At 40.7% G+C, this 22,141-nt stretch overlaps 1 protein-coding gene and 1 long non-coding RNA gene across 3 annotated transcripts in view; one reads left to right on the top strand and one right to left on the bottom strand.

Moving 5' to 3' along the window:
* Nucleotides 1-22,141, top strand: part of NCKAP5 (NCK associated protein 5) — a 743,731-nt gene that overhangs the window by 245,630 nt on the left and 475,960 nt on the right. The gene's annotated exons all lie outside the window — the stretch shown is intronic.
* Nucleotides 3,248-10,561, bottom strand: LOC121150555. The gene is made up of 2 exons (XR_005882988.1): nucleotides 10,475-10,561; nucleotides 3,248-3,484 (listed from the first exon to the last, which is right to left on the bottom strand). It is a non-coding gene; the product is annotated as an uncharacterized LOC121150555 (long non-coding RNA).

The following is a 22,141-nucleotide window of genomic DNA, read 5'->3' as shown; positions in this document are numbered from 1 at the left end:
GATTGATACATTAGATTATCAGGGTCACAGCAGATACATGACTGTTACTACAGCACGACTCTCAATTCTTCTGTCAATGTAATGTTAAGATAGAGAACATGCTCCAGGCAGTTCACAGATGCAATTCTAAGAATGTGACCACAAAGGCTACTTGTTTCTCTCTCCATGCAAATGCCCGACCCTTTCAGGCATTGTGGCGTGCTTTTGGCAAGAAGGAGGGTTCAGCCCACTAAGAATCGATCAAGCTGAACTGATCTGAAGCTAGGATCCAGGAGCCGCTTCTGGGTCTCCCACGTGGATACAGAGGTACAAGGGCTTGAGTTCTTTTCTGCTGTCTCCCAAACCATAAGAGAGCTATATCAAACATAGAGCATCCAGGACCTGAGCTCAGTGGCTGCCATAGGGCATGCCAATGCTTTCAGGTGGAGGATTAGCCTGTGAGCAACTTCACTGGCACCATGCTGAGGATATTCCTGAGATGTAAGAATACATAAGTGTTGGGCCTAGCGTGATAGCCTAGTGGCTAAATCTTTGCCTTGCATGCACCATGTTCCCATATGGGTCTGGTTCGTGTCCCAGCTGCTTCACTTCCCATTCAGTTCCCTGCTTGTGGCCTGGGAAAGCAGCAGAGGACAGCCCCAAAGTCTTGGGACTCTGTACCTGCATGGGAGACCCAGAGGAAGCTCTAGGCTCCTGGCTCAGCTCTGGCCATTGGGGCTGGTTGGGGAGAGAACCAACAGATAGAATCTCTTTCTCTCTGTCTCTCCTCTCTCTCTCTCTCTCTCTCTCTCTTTATATATATATATGCGTGTGTGTATATATACATTATATATATACATATATATATAATACATAATCGGTGCTGCTAGAGGATCAACCCCCTTCCCAACCCACCATCAGCTCCGGGACCACCACCACATGCTTCCCCTGCTCCCATTCTCCATCCCCCTACCAGCCAAGAATAAAGAGCAAAAATAAATTAAATATTAAAAAATAAATAAAAGCAATAATTTGTTATCATGTGATGGGAAAAAATAATGGCCCCAAAGAAATACATATCTAAAAACTCCACATCATGTAAATATTAGTTAACTTCAAGCAATGGAAGTTAAAAGATATTATAAATTCTCTAGAGCTCTCAGGCCTGCTCTTGAATCTTTAATACATCAGAAAAGGGACTTAGCACAAAAGCTCAGGAAGGACTCAGGAGAAGTTACCCGGAGTTGTTCAGTTGGGCCCAAAGGATTAACAAGCTTGCTAAGATCCAAGAACCATTCTGTTGTCAGAGGATGACGTGATAGTGGAATAAGGATGTTACATCGCTGGCTTTAAAGATGGAGGAAAGGGCCATGACCAAAGCTTATAGGCAGGATCTTGAAGTTGGAAAAACAAACAAACAAACAAACAAAAACTTTTAAACAACTGAGGCAGCCCTCTTGGAATCGAGCGTTTGTGAGAACCTTGATTCGTTAACTCTGTGTTATGTCACTAACTCTGTGAGGACTGGCTACAGCAGCAAAGGAAAAATAATGTACTATGCAATTGAAAAACAATTTGGGTAGTCAAATTTGGGTGGTCTTGTGAAATTTGAGCTGTTGCGTGGACAGCTCTTTGATATGGATGATAAAGAACTTTGGGTGACTTTCCCTCCCACCTGTGTAATTCTGTGATTGCATTCTTTTATTTGAAGGCCATTTCTGTATATTAAGGAAGGTATAAAATCAGGTAACTCTGGTTAAGTGACCGATCATTGGTTCCAAGACTGTTGATCTTAAAAGCCCCTTTATCCAAAATGAGACAGCACCTCTATTATGCACTCAATGTCCTTAGGTCTATTCTTGTACTTGGCCATCTGTTTCTGCCCTGGTTATTCATTCATGCAACAGCATCACACTATGTTTAATTTCGGAAGCTCTGTACTATGTCTAGTAAAAATACTTTCCCTTCTCAACTTTGCCTTACTGTTTTTCCCTTTAACAAGTCTTCTATGAACTTTAAGTTCCAGTTTTCCTTCCACAGGACCTTGTTGGTGTTTCTATTAAATTGTGTTTAGACAGTAAAATACAGAGAATACCTTTACAGTATTGAGCTGTTCTGATACAGAATGGCAAATGTCTTCAAGTCTATTTTTGTGGCATTCAGGATGTTTAACATTTTCCTTATGGAAGAATTGTGTATTTCTTATGTAAATTTTCCCTATTTATCATGTTTGTGACTACTGTAATGTAAATGAGATTTCCATACTTACGATCTTGCTTCCTATGAAGGCATTTGATTCTATACAGTGTTTTCACTTAATCTGAATTTAATTTTGCCATAAATTTACATCATTTTCTGTGACATCTGCAAATGATTTATTCTCTTCCAATTCTTATGCTTCTATTTAATAGACTGCGTATAATTGGATTGAATCCATTAAAATGCTGAATAATGGGGCCCAACACGGTAGCCTAGCGGCTAAAATCCTTGCCTTAAACATGCCAGGATCCAGTAGGGGCGCCAGTTCTAATCTCGGCCACCCTGCTTTCCATCCAGCTACCTGCCTGTGGACTGGGAATGCAGGTGAGGATAGTTCAAAGCCTTGGGACCCTGCACCTGTGTAGCAGACTTGGAAGAGGATTCAGCTGTTGCGCTCACTTGGGAAGTGAATCAATAGATGGAAGATCTTCCTCTCTGTCTCTCCTCCTTTCTGTATACCTGCCTTTCCAATAAAAGTAAATAAACCTTTTAAAAAATGCTGAATAATATTAAAAGGCATGGGCATCCTTGCTTTGCCTGTGTGAAAACTGAATACCCCAAGTATTTCCTTATTAAGTGTTAAGATATAAAGTGTGTGGACATGGATGAATGAGAGGACTTAAAAACTAAATGCAAATGGAACTTACATTTACTTTTGGGAAAGATACCTTTTGGAATCCATGCAGCTTTTTCATAATCCATGAACTTTTGGAAGGCCCTTCACATGCATGGATTTCAAAATCTTTTGTGCCAGAATAAACATTTAGTTGTACTCATAATGAATTCTTTGAAGTTCCCTGGAATATTTTATCACAGTAAGAAAACACATTATCACATTAGTAAATTGCAAATTTATTGGAGTTTAGTCAGGTAATGTACATTTCTTTGGAGTTTTTAAATACCTATGCAGAAGCTGTCCAATATTTCCTGTTTGATTCATTAATGTATAGCAGACTCATCATGATATATTAATGCAGTAACACCATTTTCCTCATATTTGGTATTGTTGCATCAGTATATGTGATATCATTAATATATACTTTTCTTAACATATTTATCAGGCTAAAGCCTCAATGTTATTTTTGCTCTATGAAAGAAATTAGGACGTTTTCCTTCATTTTCATATGTTCTCGAGTAGATGGAAATCATCAGATGATGTGATGTTGACCATTTCTTAGAACTCTGGGCCTGGAGATCTGTGTGGTCTCTTAACTGCTTCATCACACAGTAGGTGCCATTAGTCTGTCTAAAACAGAGGGAATCTTGGTAGCTATCTTATCCAAATAAATTTTCCATTTTATGTTTGTTTGTATTTGAATTAACATGAGATTTATAAAGTAACCAGCTAATTTTTTGGTTTTAGTAGTTATCTCCCATCTGTGCTTTTTGAATTTTGCTTCTCATTTTTTTGAAATCTTTTATAAGTTACAGGTGTGAGTGTATAAGAAAGTAACTTAGATTTTATTTCTTAATTGTATTGATTGCCTTTCCATTTTATGTTAATTATATTTACTTCTATCCTTATTTCTTTATGCTTTTTTTTTAATGGTTTTTTTTTTATTGAAAAGTCAGATATACAGAGAGGAGGAGAGACAGAGAGAAAGATCTTCTGTCGGATGATTCACTCCCCAAGTGGTCGCAATGGCTGGAACTGAGCTAATCCAAAGCCAGGAACCAGGAGCAGGAGCTAGGAGGCCAGAGACTCTTCTGGGTCTCGCCATGGGTTCAGGGTCCCAAGGCTTTGGGCCATCCTTTACTAATTACCAGGCCACTAGCAGGGAGCTGGATGGAAAGCAGGGATGCCGGGATTAGAACTGGTGCCCAAATGGGATCCTGGTGCATACAAGGCAAGGACTTTAGCCACTAGGTTACTGTGTTGGGCTCTTTTTAATTAGTTTTGTTCTGTATTTGGCTTTTGAGCCTAGAATTGTATATGGGTCAAGAAACCCTAGTATAAAATCTGAAATCTGAAATAATGTAAAACGAAAAACTTTTTGAGTGTTAACATCATACAAGTAGAAAATTGCACAAGGTCCTTATGTGATGGGTTGCAGTTTGAAACACAGACACAGTGAAAATACTCTATCAAATTACCTAACAGTTACAAATATGTGAAACACAAATGATATTCACATTTAAACTTGGGTTCTGTTCTAAAGTATCTCCTTACACAAGCTTTGCAAAATTTAGACTATCTGAAATCCAAATGAATTATGGTCCTAAACTTTGTGAATATTTTTTTGAATAAAAACAGAAGATAATTCATGCAATAAAGAGACACTTTTTATTGATAAATGTTCTCAGGGCTGTTGCTTTTCCTATGGCCATTTCTATATGTATATGTGTATACACACACATTTAATTGCTTTCATTTTTTTGAAAGGAGTTTAGGTTGGTGTCATCTTTGATTCCGTAATTAAGGTAATTTTCCTATTTCCCAGAGGGGATGACTTTGCCACTTTTGTTGGCTGGTTTGTGTGTAACCAGCAGGTATAGTATCTGCAATATTTTCTATTTTCTGAAACATCATGATGTTAAGTTTGTGATATTATCGTAAGCTTGCATTCCCAAGTCCTCAGTGTGTCAATACACTGAGTTTTCCCCCTTAAGTGTGCACAGGGACATGTGCTGGTAGTGCATGAGCCCCTTGGCATGATCAGCAAATAGAACTAAACTGCTCCCACCCACAATGTGTAAGCACATGATCTGGAGTGCTTATCAGATATTTTGTTTCAAATATGATAAGTGTGAAGCAGTACCTCCCTGTTATTGATCTGAATTTGTCCCTTGGTGAGATTAGGCAGTTTTCGTGTATTCATCATGACTTTGTTATCTTGTGAGACATGCCCCACCTTGATATTTTTTTGCCTGTTCTTTGAGAAAATGTTTCAAGTGGATTATCCTAGACTATTGTATGGATTTTCACTTTTTCCCCTAATATATATTACACAAAGGTTTAAAAAAGGTTTAAGAATTCAGTATCATGCAATTGGGCTCTGGCTATTCCGTTAATCTAGGTATGTATTTCCCCTACCTGTTTAGTTACATAATTATATAGAAAGGTACTTAACTCTCTGTTTAAATGTTAGAGATTTCACTTTTATTAAACATATAGGGTCATGTTCAGTTATTTTCTCTTCTTAGAAATTTCAGAATTAGCTGGCAAAGTTTAGGGTATAATCTATTAAGATTTTATTTGATGTTCCACAATGATGTAGTTAGAATTGAGCCTATCACTCTAAGCTGATTCCGCTTAACAAATTCTTCCTTTATGCACCTCAACACAATATCCAGACTTCTTTTACATTTTGATTTGCATGTATATATGTTGTTTTGTTTTGACTATTTTAAAGAGACATAAAACTTCACATCTCTAATTAGGTTCGTACGTTAGAAACACTACCCACTTTAGCATAGTCCCTTATCCAGAAAGCTAATGTATTAGCTGACTTCCTCTGGGTTCTCCTCAGGGTGCCCTAGAGGTATTAGTGATGATAAACATCATTTCTGTTTATTAGTTTCTAGTTGTCTGTTTATGTCATCTTCAAAAGGACTTTTGGGAAAATGCTGAATAAAACTTATCATGACACATTGTTGTCTAGAGGGAAAAAAAGGAATGTTTTAAAGTTTCACTATTCAGTGATGTGTGCTATGCCTGTTTTTTGTTAGATGTCTATAAGATTAAAAGTGTTCCCTCTATTCCTAGGAAATGGAGACAGTTTTAATAATATTAAGTTAATATAGAAAGTTCCTAATTTTTTTTTCAGCAGCTAGCAATGATTACATGCTTTGATCAACTTAGTTTCTAAAGTTTCAAGGGCTAAACCATTGTTGTGTTACAGGTTAACTCTTACTTGGTCATGACAAATTTTATTATTACAATAGTTATTGCTATTACTGTGTCACAGTTTTCCATGTTGGTGGATTTTGTTTTATTTAATATTTTCAAGAGCCTCATTAATTTTTCCTTTTCCTCACACTCATGTTTATTTGTCATTGCAATCATTACAGTTTTCTAATTATCCTCCTCTCCTTTCCCCTTCTTTCTCTCCCTTCCCTACCTGCACATTCTTCTTCACGCCCCTCTCCTTTTTCTGTGAAATATGGATCGTCACAAGTTATTTTTTTATTTCCCCAAAGTTTTGTAATGATTGCCTTAAACAGAATCTCAGCTCACACAATAAAAAGAAATTGCACAACTTAAAACTGCAATAAAAAGTTAAAAAACGGTTTCTCCCAAGACGTATGCTCAGTGAGAACATCACTAGCCACAAGGAGAAAACAAACAAAAACAGTGATGAACCACTTCATACCAAGATGGCTAAAATCAAACAAGGATGAAATTGTTGGAGAGGGTGTAAATCTTGAGTGAATGCTTTTTCACTTCTAGGAATATACCTAAGGTGGGATGCCTGCATCATCTTTGAAATGTGTTAACTATTTAAAGAGACTTCCTGTTGGCTTTGCAAACTTACTGCACCATTCTATCAGTTAACACCAGAGATTTTCTGTTGCACATAGTGGCTAACATTTGATATTGTCCATCTTACACATCCTGTTTTTTCTAGTGGGTGTGAGTAAATGTCAGTGATTTTAATTTGCATTTTCTTCAATGAAAATGTTGTTGAATACTCATGCAGGAATTGGATATTTTGTGCATAATTTAATAAAGTATTAAAATCTCTCATTTTAATTTGGTGATAGTTGTAACAAGACATTTTAGTTTTTTTTTTTTTAATTTCCAGATAACTGACTGAAGTTGCTAAAATTAATTTTTTTACTGAACATGCTCTGAAAAAAGTTCTATTTAACTTTTGATTCTGGGCCTGAAGTCTTTTGTATATTCTTAATTAATAAGAAATACACAATATTTCTCAGGTCCATTTCCTCTAGAAATCTTCTGATCTTTTATCTTAACATATACAAAATTGAACTTCCACTGCTTTGATCAAAGCAGACTTCATAATTTCAGTTAATGGCATTTTCCATCCTTTTGTTCACTAAGGCTAAGGCCAAGTGTTGGAGCTGTTTCTTCACTTTTTCTTACAAACCATCTGTCCTTAGCAAATACTGTTTGCTTTAAGTTGAAAACAATCCAAAGGGGCCACTAATTCTCATCTTGCTTTCACCATACCCAAGCCAGCATCTCTCAAAGATTCCTTCAGTAGGTAAAGAGATCTCTCCTTTTGCTCCCTTGTTCCTGCATGTATTTCTCAACATGGCAGCCAGAGTGATGAATTAAAGGGAAGGGAGGACTCAGGTCCAGGTGGGAATCCTGGATGAAACTCCTGACTTTGGACCATCTCAGTTCTAGCTATTGTGGCCATCTGGGGGAATGGAACCGCAGATATAAGATCTGTGGCCTCTCTGTAAGTATGTATTTCAAACTAAAAAATCAAAGCGAAAACCAAACCAAAATAACAACAACAAACCAACCAAACCAAAACCAAAACCAAAACCAAAACAAAACAGGTCATTAAATTGGCCTATTGAGTCACATCCGATGGTCTGTCATCCAAACCTATTGTCATTAATGCCGTCCTCACTCTGTTCCATTGCTTAGCCTCATTAATGTTCTAAGAGCTTATCAGGCACAATCACAGCTAGCAATTTCTTGGAACTGCTCTGCCCTCTTCCTGGGACCATCTTTTCAGATTTAGAGTATGGTTTTCCTGCTCCCTCATCTCAATATATCATTAACTTGGGTTTGGAAAGATGCTCAGAAAGATCTTGAGTACTGGATTCTGCCTAGTTTGACCTGCTTTATTTTTCTCTATGCACTGATTCCCTTGCAGTAGAGAGTATCATTTCCCTATATAGTTTCTAATGAGTCATATACCTTCACTTTGCACTCATGCATTGAAGCAACGGTGGGGAAATAGCAGAACATAAAACATCTCATGCAGAATGGTGCCTGAAGGTTCAGGTCCAATTGTGTACCCAATTCCTCTCTTACTGAACATTACCCACTTACTGGGAACTTTCTTAAACAAGTAACCAGCAAGACCACTCACCCACACAGAGGGACGCTTTGAAAAATACTTGCGGATACCATCTTCTAACAGATTTTTTTAACATAATATTTTGAAATGCATTAAAAATTGATGCTGAAAACTCCAAACTTTTGAATATTAATGAATATATTTCAAACTCTGTTAGGTGGCTCTCTGATTTACTTCATTCACTGAGGAAATTAACACGTGAACTCAACTGAATCTCAGTGTGCACTTGATTTTTATGTTGACCTTACATTAGAATTTCAAACCACCGGTCTTCATAGTGTGCCCATAGTTCCACAACACAGTTGTAAGCACCACTGGGCCATAGAATAAGTGGAAGACACAGTGTCTACCTAGAGAAGTGGGTGCTTAATGTGGCTTGCACACATTTCTCAAGTGACGCATAAAGCAAAAGAATGATCTGAGCCCCTCTTTAAAATTCAACTTTCGTAGTAAAGTGTATTTAATTTTCCCTACTTCTCACACCTATATACATGGCTTAAAATTTTCCCTACCAATTTTTCCATTGGTGACTGGTTTTCCCAGCAAACAATTTCTACAACAAATACTGTCATTTAAGTTAACATTTCCCAGTAGTTGGACAATGTATAAAACTAGGCATAACCCCACTGGTTATATTCTTAGATGCTTAAAGACTTGTTTATATGTCTATAGGACTACTTCTATTTTTTATTCTTGAAAAAAGACACACTGGAATCACTGAGATTCTATCACCCCTACAATGTGGTTACGTTAAAGCAGCATACTGAGGTAGTTCATGATAAATTACTGAAAAGATCACCTTATTCCCTTTGCAGAAGCAACTATTTTCGTTTGATAATACTATGAATTTTAAAAGTATCTTACAAAAGAGCATTTCTTAGAAGTACTGTTGCCGTGGGAAAATGTTGGAAAAACTGAGAATCCTTGAAGCTCAAATTGGAACTAAACTGGGGTTCATCACTTTCTTGCCACAGATTTCTTTTTAATCTTCCAAAATGCCAACAGGAGGCAAAGGCCCAGTTTCTTGACCAATTACACTGCTGATCTCCCTCCTTGAGCTTTAGTCTCAGCGTACTTGGGGAACCAACTCCTGGCTCCAGACTAATGGCTGTGGGCTCTTACCTGCCAATTACCATGCCTGAGCTATCAGTGCCAGCCTCCGTGTCAGCCAGCGATGAGATGAAGGACCTGTTTGTTGAGTTCATTAACTGAAATTTGTTCCACCCAGAAGAAGCTGAGATTTGGAGTGAATACACGGAGAGAGCCAGGGGCCTGCCAGGACGGGTTGATTATTATTATTATTTTTAAAATTAAGACCTGGGAAATGAAAGCACAGTTTCCCCTTCTGGATCTCTGCTTCTCCTTTCAGTTCCTCCATTTGGGGTAGACAATGGCAGACTCCGAACCCCCCCTCCACCCTCCCTCTGCGCGCCTGGTCCCTGTAGTCCTCTCTCCCCCACTCTCTCCATTCCCTGCCCCTCACCCATAGGCTTGCCCAACTCAAGCTCCAGGCGGAGATTTGTCAGAACCGTTCGGTTGAGATTGATTATGATTGCGGCAGATGGGCTGGATTTGACGGCACAGATCCTAAGCAGCTTCGGATGTGTGTGTGTTGGGCGGGGGGGTGGAGGGGTGCAGAGGGGCGGGGAGCGGACGAGGGGTGGGAATGCACGGGCCCGAGCTGCCTGGTTGGGAGCTCATGCCGCACAGCCCCGCCGGGCGCACCGCCGCTGCTCTTGAACGCGCGCCTTCAGAGAGGCCGCCAGGAGCGCGAGTGAGACTCGCGTTGGCCGGCAGGGCGCAGGGGGCTCCCTGAGGCAGAGCGGGCGGGCCAGCAGGCGGCGGAACACAAAGCCGGGGAGAGTGAGGGAGCGCGAGTGCCGGGCCGAGGAGTGGCGCCCGCGGTCAAGGCTCCCTTGGCGCGCTCTGGACATGGCAAGTTTGTCAACTCCGGGCTTGGTGGCCAGCGCTCTACTGACACCGAAGTGACAGCGCGCTGCAGGGTCCGCCCCGAGGCCGCTGCAAAATGCTCCACCACAGGCCAGGTAAGGAGACGCCGGCTCCGTTACCCGCCCAGGCTCGTCCGCCAACGTGTGGCTGCGCCGGCCGCTCCAACCTTCCAGCCCTTCGGTCCCGTGGTGCCTCTGAGTTCCTGCAGGCGTCCGGCTCTCGTGGCCTTTCTGGGTGTCCTCAGTAAGCCGCTGCCCTCTGCCGCCCTCACTTTTCGTCCTTACCGGATCTCAACCGCAGTGGGAGAGCCGGCTTGTGGTGCGAGGTTAACGGCGCTCTCGTGCCTGAAAGTCCACGCCAGGATGCCCCAGGTGCAAGCGTGGTCCGTGTGAGAGTGCGCGCGCGTCCGGCACCCGCTCCCACGCAGCCGGAGCCGGGCACAGTGCGCGCGCCCTTCGTCTCCACCTGTGGGGCCTGGCTTTTGTGTTGGAAGCGCAAATGAAAACACGTACACGTGCAGACGCGCTTCCACGCTGGCAGAGTCCAGACACTTGGAAAATCTCGCCAGGCGAGTTCTATGCCTTGTACAGGCCGGCAGGGACGCAGCTTTAATTTGGACGTGGCTGTTGTGCGCGGCTCGGACTTTCCTCCACCGGAGAGGTTCAGCAGCCTCGGTCTCTGGCGAGGCGCCACTCAGCGGAACAGCCACTAGGCCCACTGGGGCTGACTATTTGTGGGTCCCGGACCTTGACCACTCAGCTCAGGCCTCACACATCCAGGCCTCCCCTCCCTGGCTGCCACAGCCAGCCTCTGCTCACTGTGAGCGTGCACCCTGTTGCTACTGGCAACTGCCTGTGTCGAAAGCTCAGCCCCTGGAACGGAATGGCTTAATGCTGATTGATGGGCAGAAATATGATACTGTCTGGTACTGAGTGGGGCTCCCATACACTGCCCAGTTGGTCAGCTGTCCATTATAAAAGGGGCTGTTGGGGTAGTCGCATCCTCCCAGCCAGCATTTGCTTTCCTACTTAACAGGCAGCCACCCCATAGATTTTTTTTTTCCCCATTTAGGCTCCATTGAATAGCATTGAGAGAAACATGCATTTCTGCCCACTGCTGCCTCCTTTTGATTCTCATCCCCACTTCCTCAAACCCTCCCTACACCCAAGTTCCTAAAAATAGAGCTCGCTTTCAATCACCAGAGCTATTCCTATAATGCTCATACAAGCATTTTCTGAAAATAAATCCTACCAGGACTCCTGTCTCAGTCACTTTTCTTCTCTCCACGCCTCTCTCCCCTATGCCTCCCCACCCCAGGGTTGGGTGATGTTGACCCCTACACAGACACAGTCCAGGAACAAAGCTTGCACTACTACCATTCTCGACTGGTAACTCTTGCCTGGGGGGTGGGGGAGGGTGTTTATTTTTATTTTTTCTAAAATTTTAACACCTTACACCTTGCATCCTCAGAAGCCCTTCTTTTTTTCTGGCATAGCACTTACCTTGTGTAAACTGTCCTCAACTAATGATCTCTGTACTAACAGGAACTCTTCCCTGTCTGTAAGGCTTCTGTTGCTGGTCAGGACTGGCTGCAGAGGCCCACCTGTCATGGTCAAAGACATCTCTCGAAGAGCTTGGCTGTGGTTCCCCAGTGCTTCCTTCAAGCAGCACCCTGTTATAACTGGCAGAGCATTTCCTTTCTAAATCAAAAGTGGCACTTGACTGTGGTGTCTGGGTGTTGATTTGAAAAGCCTTGTAATGCTTATGAATCACTTCTTTATTCCTCCCAACAAAATTTCCTTAGGGACATCCCCCCTATGTTGGACACCCTGGTGGACCTTGGGGTGAGAATGGAGCAGAGATAAGGCCCAAGGGGACATTAAGAGCGTTTTTCGAGTCCACATCTCAGCTGCACTGTGGGTACTGCTGTGGTGGTGAATGTTAGCACGCCATACTACGTTGGGTTTGGACTTTACAGTTTACAAAGGGCTTTCACAGACATGATCTGCTTTAATCCCAGCTGCAGCAATTTTAAATAGCAAGGATTCCACCAAGAGGCTCAGTAATGCTCACCAATCCTGCTTAACCTAAAAGAAAAAGAATCTTGCAAATCATCCCCACAGCTGATGCAACTTTAAAACACAGAATAAACCATTCAGAAGAAGCTTATGAGGCTTAGTTACTGGAATGTAACTTTGGAGAAGATAACTCAAATGCATGGAACAAGTACTTTACCCAGGAGGCATCCCACGAAGAGACTCCATCCCAGGAACCCTGTGCCCCAGTGACCTGTGGGCTGCTGGGGATGGAAGCTTTCCATGGCCCTGGGTTGTTGTCTTTTACTAGGATCTAAAATGGCATGAAAATGTTTGCAAAAGATTGCTGGGAAAGTAGCAAATTAAGCAAAATGAGCAGGCAGTGATGTTTCTTTATTTAGCTCAAAGGCATTCTTAAGATATCCCCAAGTTTCTAGCGTATATTTACTTGAAATGAAGCAATTTTCTGCAGTTAGCACATAACTAAAATGAGTGTGTGTGTGCCTTGTTCCAGCTGTAACGGTGTTGATTCTTCTTACTCCTTCTTTATTGGGCACATCTTGTACAGCTAGATGGCAGGTTCTCTTTTTTGTTGATATATAGGGGAGGGTGTTTGGAGGGTCTCATCTATGTTCTTTGCCTTAACCCTTAACCACTTGATCACAAAGTTGAGTGCTTCTGACTTTGTTGTGAATATCATCTGTGACACTGTGTCCCCCAAGCTTCACGTACTTTCTAGAATTCCAGCTGAGTGCTGGAAATTTTGGTTGGCATTTCAATATCGTGCTGATCGTTTTAAGAAGTTGCATTCGAAGAGGTTGTGCAAGCAAGCACGTATGTCAATAGGGAAGTTATTAAGCCAGAGGAAGGCCTTGGTCATTACTAAATAATAGATAATCCAAGAAACAGTAGCAGGGCCAGGTCTGTTACAAGAAAACCTCAAGATACTGGAAGGGTTTTTTGGTTTAATTTCATATCTCTTTGTGACAACTTATGTGCTTATGTGTGTAGGTTTTTTCTGAAGAGCTTTCCTAAAGCTTATTTTTGTATGTTTTGCATTCTTGATGTTCAGCATTCTTTCCTAGATCTCACAGTGTTTGACTTTAAAGCTAACCCATGTGACCCGATTGAATATATATGGTAATGAAAAGCACATTACAGATCGATATATGAGGGTATTCAAACGTTTGTGAAAAACATGTTAAAAGATAAGGTTGGTACAGAAAAGTTTGAAATTTGTGCATAGTTTCTTGGTTTGAGTAGATTTGAAGGCAAGTCACCAAGTTCAAGGAAAAATTATATTAAAATCCAGGTTTGTTTTGGTGACTGTATTTTTGAGATTCATGCAGGCAAGCAGCCATCACAAACTTTGTAGAAAATGTGTAAATGTGTCAAAATACTATTTGAGGATTTCAGAAATCTTTGTATCTCTTTTCTTTCTTTCCTTTTTTTTTTTTTTTTTTTTGGCAGTAGCACCCAATTTTGAGAATTAGGGTTGTGTGGGTGTGAGTATCTGCTGGAGAAGCTAGGCTTAAGTGTAGTAGGATTTCTGAGTTCTCTGAGTTGCTTCAGCACCAGGGTCAGGTGTTCAAATGGACTTTCATGAAAGTTGGAATCATTCCTGGGGTGTTCCTGCTTAGCAGTGGTTCTGCATGGGTGGCTAGGTCATCCTGTGTAGCTTTGTCCATTCACCTTTTCATAAAGCATCATAGGACACCATTATTTGCTCATTCATTCAGTAAATATTTGCTGAAAACCAGTTTTTGGAAAACATGTTTCCTTGCTTGTTGTGTAGGTCTGTGTCCTTTGACACTTACTTGATAGGTTGGTTCCTGCTAAATACCTGATAGCTTTGTCCTTTCAGTTGTCTGTAACTGTGGATTACAGACAGCACAATATGGGCAGCGAGAGATGTCCTTGTTGTACTAATGCAGCAGAATTGCTGCCAGGGTCACCACTGCTTCTGATTGGTATTGCTTTTTTGGATGTTATACTCTGCCCCCTTTCTCCTCATGAGCTCAGTTTCCATGTGTTCCTTCAGCTCAGCAGGTGGCAGTGGGTTCAGTGTCCCTGTGAATTTGCTGCTCAGAAGGTAACTTTTCTGTTTGAGGGGGATGCTAGTTGTCTAGGTTTTCAGGTGTATGGCAGTGGAGAAGTGAAGGGGGAGCAGTTTGTTTTATTTGATTGGCAGGTATTGCATATAAGCCACACTTTTAGTGCTGTATGTAAAACTGTGGAGTGTAATTGGATGCAGGTTTTGTTAACCCAAATTTTACTGACTGCCAAGTCAGTCTGCGGGTGTTGAGTTCAAATGTGGAGTCCTATAGGCCTGAACTGTGCACCTGTTCCCATGATTTACTGTTGATGTGTTTTAGGACAAAGTTATTAGTCTCTCTAAACCACTTTCTCATATAAAATAGGAAAAAAAAATTGTGCATTAAAAATATTCAGATTAACATCTAAATAGGAAAGGGCCTAGAATAGTGCCTCACACACACAAGAAAATCAACAGATGTTAGTGGCTGTAGTCTGGGTTATTTTCCTATTGCTTAGGACTAAGACTGCCTTTACATGTTAACCTCATATCTGAATCTTCTCCAAGCACCCTGCAGAGAAAAAACATTATAGGGCAGTTATAATTTAAAGCAATAACAGCTAGTTTAAGAGGGAGTGCATACCATCCACGGGGGTAAGGGAAATGATAACTGCTTGTTTCTTGAGATGCAAATGGTTCTGTTTAAAAGATAAGCCAATAGACATACCTATGAAGTTAAAGTTAACATTAAACTCATGGGATGCCAGAGAAAGGTCCTGTGCTGGGTTGTAAAGATGGAAAAGGATGCTATTTTATTCTCTTCATTTCCACTGGAAGAGGAAAGATATTGATATTGGTAAAAATTCACAAATCATAAGAAGAATATGGTGATAATAAAAATACCTGTTACTTAAGTCCTCAGGTGTGCCTGGCCCATACTGTAACTGTAAATATTGGATCTTTAAAACGATTTCAATCTTGATACCTGTCACAGAGTTTCTGAAGTTTCAAAATCTGTAATAAGGCAAACTTGAATGTCCTGCTGGAGTGATTCATAAAATACTCTGGATTGCAGAGGACACTGCTTTTGTATTGGAAAAGCCTAAGTCGGGTGATTTTTTTGCTGGTATTCTGAATTGCTTGAAAATCTTGAGTGAGATTTCTTTAGTAACCGTAGTATCGTGATTGTGTTTGGCTTTAACAATCTTTGATTCCCTGTCCTCTACTCACAGCAGTGTAGAAATGAAAGAGAAAAGATGGGGCTTTGTTAAGCGTCCATCAAAGAATTTATTCCCTTCCTTATCTCAGTTCTTTGTTCAATTTCAGAGCAAATGTCTCCAGGGAAAATATCTTAACTCCCTTGCAAGGCTATTTTTTACTCTAGAGATCACATTACCAGCTTTTTTTTTTCTGATTTATTTATTTCTATTATATGAGGTTTAAGCTACACCCACTTTTCTAATTCAAAGCAAGATTGAAGCACACATATGCTTGTGCACAGGACAAATGGAAAATATCCCATTGTAAGTAAAATAGGCTGAATCAGTTCATAGATTCCGTGAAAAACATGTAATTTACCATGATGGCAAATTTGGATCCACTTGATTTCTCTCAGATTTTTTATCTTTTTGTTTTTTCGTAGCTGCTTCTTGGGCTTTTGGTTTTTAACCTTGAGATTTACTTTAAGTTCAATAATGTGGTATCTTCTGCTCACCACTTCTTAAGTGTCAGGTATTCAAATTCTGCTATGACTCTATGGAGTTGTTCATGTAAAATAGAAATTTATATGTAAAATGGAGAAAATCTATGCAAAGTTCTGGAGTGGTGGTTCGTACTGTAGGAGCCTTACATTTGCCTGATTTATCATAATATGAAAGGAGAATCACACAGGAAAGTATCTAGAATATCGGTTTTTGAAAATTGATTTTAAATTTTCTATCATATTTTTAAGGGAAGCCAACTTGGAAGGCCATAATTTAATTTGTGTAGTTCACCTTTAGGATTTAGTGTAAAGAGATCACAAAACTCAGAATGGTACAACCGAGAGCAAGTTGTCTGTCCATAGGCAGGAAGGACCCTTTTCCACCCTCTTTCATGCACTTTTACACTACTAAAGTGCTCGACAGTCTGTTGCTAGATGCCTACTGTGTATCAGATGATGTCTTGGAGTTTATGTCATTATGACCAGTCATTATTATCTAGATGTTGACCATTTAGCAGCAAAGTTACTGTTTCTTGGATTCCAACATCCCATATTGGAGTGCTGGTTATAGTCCTGGGTGTTCCACTTCTGAGTCATTGTCTTTGGAATGCAGCAAAACATGGCCCAAGTACTTGCTCTTGCCTCCATGTGGTAGAACCTCAGGATGGTGTGTTGAGGCTTCAGCCTGGTCCAGGTTTGGCTGATAAGGCCATTTGACGAATGAATTAATGAATGGAAAATCTTCCTCTTTTCCCTCTGCCTTTTGAATAAGTCAATTTATTTTTTAAAAAGTTATTGATTGGGCCCGGTGCGGTGGCGCAAGTGGTTAAAGATCCTCGCCTTGCACGCCCGGGATCCCATATGGGCGCCGGTTCTAATCCTGGCAGCCCCGCTTCCCTTCCAGCTCCCTGCCTGTGGCCTGGGAAAGCAGTCCAGGACGGCCCAAAAAGCTTTGGGAACCTGCACCCGAGTGGGAGACCCGGAGGAGGCTCCTGGCTTCGGGTCGGCATAGTATTGGCCCGTTGTGCTCACTTGGGGAGTGAATCATCGGAGGGAAGATCTTCCTCTCTGTCTCTCCTCTCTGTATATCCGCCTTTCCAATGAAAAAAATAATAAAAAATAAATCTTTTAAAAAAAAAGTTATTGATTGTCAAGAGATACATTACATATGAGTCTGACGTTGCAAGGGACAGCCCACTTGCTATTTTGTTCAGCTTTGAGACTTGGTTTATTTCAGGCTGCCTCATCCTATTTACATCAAGTTGCTTTGAAGAACCATGTTATAATTTCACAGGGATGTTTAGGAAGCAGGAACCTTTGTTTCTCTAAACCACATAATTTATCCCTATCTTCCTCAAGATATTGCTAGTTCCTTTACTTGCTTGGTATTCCATATTTAGTTTTAACTGTTAAAGAGAAGAAAAAAAAAAGAAAGGAAATAGGAATTTACTTTATTAGGAATTAGCAAACAATCTGGAATTTAGTGGAGCCCAGAAGATCTTTTCTTTTCTTTTCTTTTCTTTTCTTTTCTTTTCTTTTCTTTTCTTTTCTTTTCTTTTCTTTTCTTTTCTCTTTTCTTTTCTTTTCTTTTCTTTTCTCTTTTCTTTTCTTTTCTTTTCTTTTCTTTTCTTTTCTTTTCTTTTCTTTTCTTTTCTTTTCTTTTCTTTTCTTTTCTAAGAATTATTTTGCCAGCTTGTCTTTGATTAGGGAGGAGAGTCCCCTGCTTATTGGGAGGATCTGTTTTAGAATTTGGTATGTCCAGGGCTGTGCACCTGTGGATTCTCTTGAGACCTTTAAGCACTGGTGATGGTTTTATAGATGCTTTAATCCCTTCCTGATTCTGCTAAATTATTGTGAATGGGGAATTGATTCTGTTTAACATCCACCTACATTGTCCATCTTGTTACCACCTTATTTTTGTTAAAACATAATGCAAGCACTACTTTCCATTTTGCCCTAGATTCCATGAATAGTAGGTAGTTATAGGTGTGATTAGTATTAACTTATAACAATATTAAAAGGAAACCCCTCAAGGAGCTTACAATTTAGGTCAAGAAAGTACAGGAAGCTTAGTGTGGAGCCATTGAGCGAATGAAAGAAGTGAGTACAGCCAGGATTAGGAAAAAAGGAGTGATGGATGAGGCTGGAGTGGTTGGGATAGACTCCCTGAGAGAAAAGGAAGAAGAGCTGATCCAGTGGAGGTGGGATGTGAGAAGAGGGCAGTTAGGGCCAGCAGAGGGCTGGAGCTCAGTCAGAGCCTGGAGCAGCCCTGGAAGGACAGGGGAGAAGCTGAGGTGAAGAAGTAGCAGGAGACTGCGGATACTGGTCATCTCCGAAGGTGTGTCTATCTGGAACACTATTATCAAGTTATAAACAAAATGACCTGCTTGGACTCATTGAGGAAATCTTGGAGAAAGGTTAAAGAAAAAAACAAGCATCTGTCTCATGTTATGCTAAATGAGTAGGTGGTAGTAGACAGATCATATGAAAATTGAATTTTGGGGTAGGCAGATGCGAGCAGGGAGCACTTAGGGGGCCTTGGCTCTTTCCAGAAACATGTGAATGAAGTCCTAGATTATGCAATATAACATGAAGATGTGGGAAGGAGTTTGAGGATTTCATGAACTGTTGAAGTACTGGAATTGCATCACACACACGTTTTATGACTGAAAAGTTCAAAGAGTTACCTAAATAAGAAAATAAAAAGTGGTCCAAATTTCTTGGTTACAGTGCATTAGGAGCAACATCTAAAAACTCCTCAGAAATTTGCAGTTTTTAGAGTCTTCTAGAAGGTAACCAAAAAGCAGATACTCCAGACTCAATGACAGGGCAATATTTTGACAGGCTTGTACTTTTTTTTGGTGAGTGTTCCACTGTCAAAATGCTTTCTTGATATAATGTGGAGGAAACAGAATCCAGCCACCCCCAGCACCAATTTGAGTGCAATAGTGTCCTAAGGAAGGCTTCAGTCTGTTGACACTCCCTGCACTGGGACGAGGCCTCTTTGGATTTCTGCAGCATTGGCAAGAGACTACCCTTAATGCTGGGATTCTGGTTCTTTTTCTGGTAATGATGTACTTTTGTCCATTTTCCTCATCAGGAGCAACTTCTTCAGAAAGAACAGTGAGTACAGTGTCGTGATTTCTCAGATGTTGTAGCCTCAGCTCTGGATTCTGTCCCCAGGGATGCAAAGATTTTGTGACACAATCCCATCATTGGTGTGTTCTTAATGACTGGCTTATATGTATTTTCATGACCCTTGCATTCTACTTGGTAATCTGTATGTAAACTGTTACATCTGGTCTTTCAATCATTCAGTTGGGATTACATGGAACCATCTTTTTTCCTTTTCTCCATGTGAGAAATATTCTCAAGACTTTCATTTTCAAAATGGAAAGTGGGACAAGATGGCAATGTGGAACAATAGCATGTGCAAACAATTTTTTTTTCTGTCTAGTTTACTTAAAATTGTGATTCTTCATGAGCATCTGGCTTTCTTATGAGTATAAATGCTTTTAGTTGCTTAGCTAACTATTCTTTCTGTATTTAGAACCTTAAAAATGATTCAGAATAGTTGTCACTGATGTAAATATTTAAAAAAAAAACCTTTGTTTTGAAATAATTGATTCACTTAAAAGAGAGATGAAGAGACAGAGATATTGCATCTACTGCTTCACTCTCTCTAATGGCCATGATGACCACAGTTATGCCAGACCAAAGCCAAGAGCTCGTCTGGGTCTCCCATGTGTGTCACAGGGAGGCCAAACACGTTGGTTATCATTTGCTGCTTTTCCCAGGCTATTGGCATGGACCTGAATGAGAAGTGCAGCAGCTGGGTCATGAACTGGCAGTGACCTGGGATGCCAGCCTCTTAGATGGTTGTTTATGCCACAATGCTGGACCTCAAATTCTAGAGCATTGTCCATTGAGGGTAAAGATGAGACTTTTGCAGTGTGTGTAGCCTGGTAGTTAGGTATTGATCCTGTTTGGTTAGCAGAAATGAATGTCTTTAGCATGTGAGTCTGAGAGAAGGCCTGGAGAACCTTTTAAGAGGAGGGCCCAGCTACGAAACACTTGTCTGAGCACAGCTGTCAGTCGCTGGCCTGGGATGTGCTGGCATGACTTGAGGATGTTTGTGGTGTTTCAACTACAGAATACGTTTTTTGTTATTAATAGTGCAGTGATAGCCAAAGAATGTGAAGCAATTATATGTCTCTACTGATTCATGTGGCTACACTCATTTTCTAATCAGAAGTTTACAATGCACTCTGAGTGCTCTACATGTATCTATTTTTACACTACAAATTGAATATGCTTATGATGATATAGACACTGCCTTTTTCCACTTCAGAGGAATTTTCATTTACATAAATAGTGTTGGATAAAAATATTCAGAATACTATTTATATCCATAGCAGTAAAGCAAGTTTTGTAGCATTTAAAGACTTGAACAACACATGTCAAATTTGTGATAGCTCTTGTACAGAGGGACACTTTTTAAAATATTTATTTATTTTTATTGGAAAGTTAGATTTACAGAGGGTAGGAGAGGCAGAGAGAAAGGTCTTGCATCAGCTGCTCCACTTCCCAAGTGGCTGCAATGGTCTGAGATGAGCCTACCTGAAGCCAGGAGTGAGGCGCTTTTTCCGGGTCTCCCACGTGGGTGCAGGGTCCCAAGCCTTTGAGCCATCCTCTACCGCCTTCCCAGGCCACAAGCAGGGAGCTGGATAGGAAGTGGAGCAGCCAGGACATGAAGCAGCACCCATATGGGACAAAGGCACATTCAGGATGACAATTTAGCTACTGGGCCACCATGCCAGACCTAAATCTTTTTTTTTTTTTAAGCACAAATGAAGGAAGTGGCATTTTAAATATTTATCAGAAAGTATACCTTATTACCTGTGCTTTTATGTTTAGATGTTGATGCGTAATTTACTCATTTATATTCTTTAAATCTGTCATTTAAGTTTTCTGTGTTATCATGTTCTGTTTCTAGATTTTACTTCTAATGACATAAGGCTATGTAAATTGGTGAGGCTCTGGTGAGACCCTTTTTTTCCAAAACAGGATAAATGGGTTCCAAGTCATGGCTTCAGAGAGCTACAGGTTTAATACCCTTACCTGCTACCACCCACCATAAAAAGATTTTTTTTAAAATGAGAACTCCTGTATCTCACTCCAAAGGGCCATGGTCTTCATGTATGTGCTGCTTGCTAGGTAGTCTGTGTAGTAGTTATCTGCTTTGTACCCAATTTCTGTACCTAATCATTCCTGCAGCCCTTTTGCGTTCCAGGACAGGTTGGTGACTATTTGTGCCCATTCCCTACGACTATCCCCAAGTGTTCCTTTTCATCAGGAATAAAACTAGCATATGTTGGTGGATAAGTGAGGCAATGGACTGTAGTTATTCCCTGGAAGCTAAGGGATTTCTACTTTTCCTCCATAGATACTGACAAAGTGATGTACTGTGGACATCAAATATTTAGTGGGAAAATGGATTTAGAAAGTAAGTTTATTTGGGGATATTTTTTTAAAAAAATTATCCACATGGTTTTATAGATTTGTCTATTTGAAGGATAAAGAGTTGGAAAACAGAGTAATAGTGCATCTCCTCATTTATTTCCCAAATGGCTGCAACATCTGGGACTGAGCCAGGGGGGAAAAAAGGAGTTAGGAGCCTAAGTGTGTGGGCCTTCCCGTGCATGTCCACAGGAGGCTAGGTCTGAGGCAGATCAGCTAGAACTGAAAACAATACTCTGATGTGGAGACCAGTGTTAGCAGGCAGCAGCTTACCTGGCTGTGCCATAGCACTAGCCCTCATGCAGACTTTTATAACACAGATTTACCATTGAGTTTTTGAAGAAGCCTTGTGTTAAATAATTGTGTTTGAGTTTATTTCACATTTGCGAAAAAATCACTCCCAAAACTCTGGGAAAAAAAGCAGTGTTTGAACATTTATCCCAGAAGAAAGGAATATACAGAGGAAGCAAGAACTTTGGATAGCTTAAAGTGGTGGTTCATTCTATGAACAGGTTTGCACATTTATTGGTTCCTCTCTGAATAAATATACGGAGTGAGGAAGGCTTTAGGCATATAATATGATCTACATTGTGCATGGCGACTCCAATTCTCAGGAGTGGTAGAGAAGTCAATAATATTCTTGGACGACACTTAATGA

The sequence above is a fragment of the Ochotona curzoniae genome, unplaced genomic scaffold, assembly GCF_017591425.1.
Source record: "Ochotona curzoniae isolate NIBS_2020 unplaced genomic scaffold, NIBS_Ocur_1.0 contig_2210, whole genome shotgun sequence".
In the NCBI taxonomy this organism is placed as follows: domain Eukaryota; kingdom Metazoa; phylum Chordata; class Mammalia; order Lagomorpha; family Ochotonidae; genus Ochotona; species Ochotona curzoniae.
This window is presented reverse-complemented; position numbering and strand designations above follow the sequence as displayed.